Below are 6,063 nucleotides of genomic sequence, written 5' to 3' on the forward strand. Positions count from 1 at the left end.
CAACCCCTTCAAATACCTATAGATACATTTTGTCATCATCAAATATCACGAGACCTAACCTAACTCTAACCATGGAAACCATGCAACCCTAGTTAGCTCGTTGGAGAAGATGAACAAAAAACACAACAATTTTATTTTCTTATATGTAACATTTATTTGTTTAACATTAAAATCCATTAAATAAATAATGTGATCCTCATTTTTGAGAAATCTCTCCTAAAGTGGACCACTTGAAAGTGGATCCATTTCAATCCCCTAAAGTACCTATAAATAATTTTTGTAATCATCAAATATCAAGAGACCTAACCTAACTCTAATAATGGAAACCCTAGTTATTTCATTGTAGAAGATGAGCAAAGAACACAACAATATGATATTAGAATCGAAATCATAAGCGAATCATCACTTAGAATTTCTTGTTCCATTCCACAACATATAAACTCCATCCACTGAAAATGTTGTTGTTAACAAAACGAATCAAAAAGAGAAACAACATGCACCTTCTTTACCATAGAGCAACCACTCAAACACATCTCTATCATTTGCATATAATGGCCAATTTCAATGGCAATGTTCCCCAAACATGTATTCTGCTCCTTTTGGACCTTTTCTCATCACTCCTCTAGTCTTGATTCCATTTCAAATTCATAGTAAGTTGCGTTGTCATTATCAGATTGATCTCGACACAATCGCCCGCCGTGAAGATACAAGGACTACTTTAATTATTAAAAATATTCCTAACAAGTAAGAACAATCAATAACAACTTGATCAATTTCTTTATGATAAACTCGACTTAATTATGTGTGTTTCAATTTGTTTGAAGGTACATTTCAAAGATGTTGCTTTATGAAATTGAGGAGAATCACCAAGGGACTTATGATTTCCCTTACTTGCCAATTGACTATAAAGTATGCATTTCAAATCACTAAAAAATTAGGGATTTAAGTTTATAATTTTCTATTTTTTTTCCTAATGTATGTATTTAGTTGCATAGTAATGGTAATTTAGGTTATGCTATCACCAATATGCTCTCTCATTTACACACTCTCCCCTACGTAGTTATTTTTGTTAAATTGCATGTATGCCGAAATATCAAGGATTTTGTCATGATAATTTATACAGACTTTTCATGGGAAGATATGGGACACACTTTTTGGCGAACAAGTTCTTTCACTTGAATATGCATGGATTCAAGGAAAGGACACACTCATGACACATTTTTAAAACTCATGTTGCATTTGTGGATTGTGCTTCAGTCATCTTAAAGGAAACTTGTATTAAGCTAGATATTTGTTAAAAACTATTATAGGAAACTTGTTGAATAAACAGCTTTATTAGCTGATTTGTTTGAATACAAAATGGACGGTATTGATTCTCTGAAGACTTGGAATACCATACTCTAAATATTATGTAAGATATTAAAATTTATTTTCTTTTCAAGTAAACTTTCTTTGGTGTATAAAATAAACAATCTTTCAATGGTGCACAAATAAATTAGCTTCTCAGGAACAAGACTTCTCGATTTTTCAATGGTGAGATGTGTTGCCAATTTTCATTAGGGAAGAGTTATTTGGAGACATATTGAATTTATCAAATTAAATATTTACTTAAATACGACTTTGAAGATTAACGGCTCACGGTTTGCAGATAGATTTTAATTTCAATAATAGTGTTTCTACTCTTATATTTTTCTAGGTCAATTCTAGCTCCCAAACGAACATATTTTTATTTTCCTATATGTAACATTTATTCATTTAAATTTAAAATCCATTAAATAAACAACGTGATCCTCTTTTTTGAGAAATTTCTCCTAAAGTGGGCCATTTGAAAGTGGACCCATTCCAACAACCCCTTTAAGTACCTATAAATAAGTTATCTTATCATCAAATATCAAAAGACACAACCTAACTATAACCATGAAAACCCTGGAAGCCCTAGTCATCTCGTTGGAGAAGATGAACAAAGAACTGTAGCGGGAAATTCATGATCATCAAGCTATTGACAAGCTAGAGATCAATTAACAAGAGTCGCCACCGCGCTTTTATTGTTTCCAAGGGAAAAGGAAAAAAGTACGAACAAAACCCAATAAGTAAGAAGTTTTCAAATAAAAACTAATAAAAGTCAGAGATCACAGGTAATGGGGTTGGTTACACAGAGGGAAGGTATTAGCACCCAAAGTGTCCTAGGTACTGTAGCGGGAAATTCATGATCATTAAGCTATTGACAAGCTAGAGATCAATTAACAAGAGTCGCCACCGCGCTTTTATTATTTCCAAGGGAAAAGGGAAAAGTACGAACAAAACCCAAATAGTAAGGAGTTTTCAAATAAAAACTAAGAAAAGTCAGAGATCACAGGTAAGGGGGTTGGTTACACAGAGGGAAGATGTTAGCACCCAAAGTATCCTAGGTACTCCTAGGGAGCCCTTTTTGTGTGCATATATATTTGTACAAAGTGATGTTTACAAGCAAATAGAATGGGGGGATGAGAAAAGAATTCATTAATTATATTTTTGTGTTTAATAAGACCTTCGGTCTTGTGCCTACGTACCAACATAAAAATGAGGGATCAAAACCTCGTAGTTCGTGCTACAAATTTCAAAATGAGTGTATTGGTTTTAACAAAATTTAAGTTTGAAAGGCACAAAGGCCTCAAAGTGATTAGAATGAGTTAGTTATTTTTGGCTTTTTGAAAGTTTAAGTCAAATATAGTTAAGTTTATTCACAAGTTTGATTTAAGAAAATATATTTTGAAAATGCAAAGGCATAAGGCCAAAGTTTCTATCTTTTTGAAAGTGGTCAAAGTTTAGAAAAAAAGTAGTTCACACAAAGAAGGTTTTGAAAATGGAGGGAGAGATTTTGAAATTAAATAAATGGGGAGAAGATGAAGAGACTATCCTATGCACAAAATTTAAAAGTTTAAAGTTGAAAAGATCTGACCAAATGGGTTGCAATCCAATAGACAAGTATGTCAATAGAAACCCAGAATTCCCTTGGACTTTTAGAATCAAGCAACACACAAATGCACAATTAATATCTTGAAGAGCAAGGAATCAAATAAAGATGGCCACATCCAAGCTTATCCACTTCATGATCTTCTTCAAAATAGCCCATGTAGCAGATGAATTCCACAGGTCACAGATTCAAAATAACAGCTTCACAATGATCATGTTGCAGATGAACTGGAGAGATCTTCAAAGATGTATCAGATGAATTCAAATTGCAAGCACTTGGTTCTTCAACAAATTGGCATTGGCCAAGTCCATTAGCAAAGGAATGTTGCCTAAGTTCTAAGTCCATTTGGGCAAGATCAAACCAACAGTCCACTCAAAAGTCTTTTAGGGTCTTTGTTATCATTATGTACATTAAATGGTCAAAGACCATACAAACAAACAAAGCAACACAAACAAAATATATCACACAATATGGTCCAAATGGACAAAGTGAAAATTGCATTAACATAAACAATTAGAATGATATGTATAATGACAAATGAAATAAAGTGCTAAAAGTAAATTGCATCAAAGTAAAAGCTTGAAATTAAAAGTTAATAGTTAGTAGTTAGTTTTGTTTTGCTTTTGATTTCAAGACATTCTTTGGAGAACACTCAACCCACTTGCCACAAGCATGGATGCTTGAACCAAAACATCAATTGATTTAGCAATCATGTCATCGACATAAACTTCAATCTCTTTATGCATCATATCAAGAAAAAGAGTAGCCATTGCTCTTTGGTAAGTTGCACTAGCATTCTTTAGACCGAAAGGCATCACTCTATAACAGAATGTTCCCCAAGGTGTAATGAATGTGGTTTTCTCCATATCGTTAGGTGCCATCTTAATCTGATTATCTCCATAAAATCCATCCATAAACGAAAAGACTTTTTATTTAGCAGTATTGTCTACCAAGATATCAATGTGTGACAGAGGGAAATCATCTTTCAGACTGGCTTTATTCAAATCTCGATAGTCAACACACATGCGGACTTTTCCATCTTTCTTCAGCACGGGCACAATATTGGCCACCCATTACGGATACTCAGTAGTCACAAGGAAACCGACATCAATTTGCTTATGAACTTCCTTTTTGATCTTCACAGCCATATATGGATGTCTTCTTCTCAACTTCTGCTTGACTGGCGGGCATTCTGGTTTCAACGACAATCTATGCTCCACAATCTCAGAATCTAAACCAGGCATGTCTTGATAGGACCAAGCAAACACATCATAATACTCCCAAAGAAGATCAATCAACCCCTTCTTAGCATCTGGACACAGTCGAGACCCAATCTTGACTTCCTTCACATCATCCTCGAAACCCAATTTGACTAGCTCAATCTGCTCTTCAAACGGCTGAATAATCTTTTCATCTTGCTCAAGAAGACGAGATAGTTCCTCACTCACCTCTATATCACTTTCCTCCGTAGGGGAACCAAATCAACAAACAACTAGGGATACCCGAAGGGTTAACCGCTTGGGGAACCTCTGATGCTTAGCACTTAAGGACTTGCTGCTCTTTGAAATGCTGTTGATACTTCCTTTTAATTGCTTTGAAAAATTATTGTTTTTATATGTTTTAAGAAAAAAATATTTTGATTAAAAAATTTTAAATTACCAAAATGATCATAAAAAAATTTATACTATTGGCTGAAGTAAATAAGAGTAGAAACAATTGGACAAAAGCTCAAATTTATTTAATGGGATGGTAGTTTGTAAATGAAAAGACTACATAGATTTTTACAAAGTTGAAAATGGTAATTTACATGGAAAAGGATTACATTGAATACAAATGATCCTTAATCCTTCTACCAACTCTTGATATCCACCATGCTCTTGATCGCTACTGGGATGTTGAATCGACGTCAACCTTTATTGTCAACTAAGGTCTTTCCGATACTAGTTGATCAACAGACTGCAGTTACTTGCCATGATCCCTAATTTTTGCATAAGTTGCCCCAAGGTGGAGTACTCAACTTAACCAACCCCCTTACTTGTAATCTCTGGCATATTATTAGTTTTGATTTGAAAACTTCTTATCTGTGGATTTTGTTCGTACTTTTCCCTTTTCCTTTGGAAACAATAAAAGCACGGTGGCGACTCTGGTTTTATTGACGTTAAGTTTATCCATAGCTTAATGGTCATGAATTTACCGTTACACTAACCTAACTCTAATAATGGAAATCCTAGTTATCTCATTGGAGAACATGAGCAAAGAACACAACAAGCTGATATTAGAATTGAACTTAGAAGCGAATCGTCACTTAGAATTTCTCGTTCCATTCCAGAATATCAAAACTCCATCCACTTAAAATGTTGTTGTTAACAAAAAGAATCAAAAAGAGAAACAACTTGCACCTTCTTTACCACAAAACAACTATTCAAATGCATCTCCATCATTTGCATATAGTGTCCAATTTTAATGGCAATGTTCTTCATACATGTATTCTACTCCTTTTGGACCTTTTTTTCATCACTCCTTCAGTCTTGCATCCATGGAAAATTCATATTAAGTTGCATTGTCATTACCAGATTGATCTCGACACGATCGTCCACTGTGAAGATATAAGGACTAATTTAATCATTAAAAAGATTCCTAACAAGTAAGAACAATCAACAACAACTAGATCAATTTCTTTATGATAAATTGAACTTATTTCTATATGTTTCAATTTGTTTGAATGTATATTTCAAAGATGCTACTTTATGAAATTGAGGAGAATCACGAAGGGGCTTATGATTTCCTTTACTTGCCAGTTGACTACAAAGTATGCATTTCAAATCATTAAAATTTATGGTTTTATTGACGTTAAGTTTATCCATAGCTTAATGGTCATGAATTTACCGCTACACTAGCCTAACTCTAATAATGGAAATCCTAGTTATCTCATTGGAGAACATGAGCAAAGAACACAACAAGCTGATATTAGAATTGAAATTAGAAGCGAATCGTCACTTAGAATTTCTCGTTCCATTCCAGAATATCAAAACTCCATCTACTTAAAATGTTGTTGTTAACAAAAAGAATCAAAAAGAGAAACAACTTGCACCTTCTTTACCACAAAACAA

Source organism: Lathyrus oleraceus, chromosome 2, assembly GCF_024323335.1.
Source record: "Lathyrus oleraceus cultivar Zhongwan6 chromosome 2, CAAS_Psat_ZW6_1.0, whole genome shotgun sequence".
In the NCBI taxonomy this organism is placed as follows: domain Eukaryota; kingdom Viridiplantae; phylum Streptophyta; class Magnoliopsida; order Fabales; family Fabaceae; genus Lathyrus; species Lathyrus oleraceus.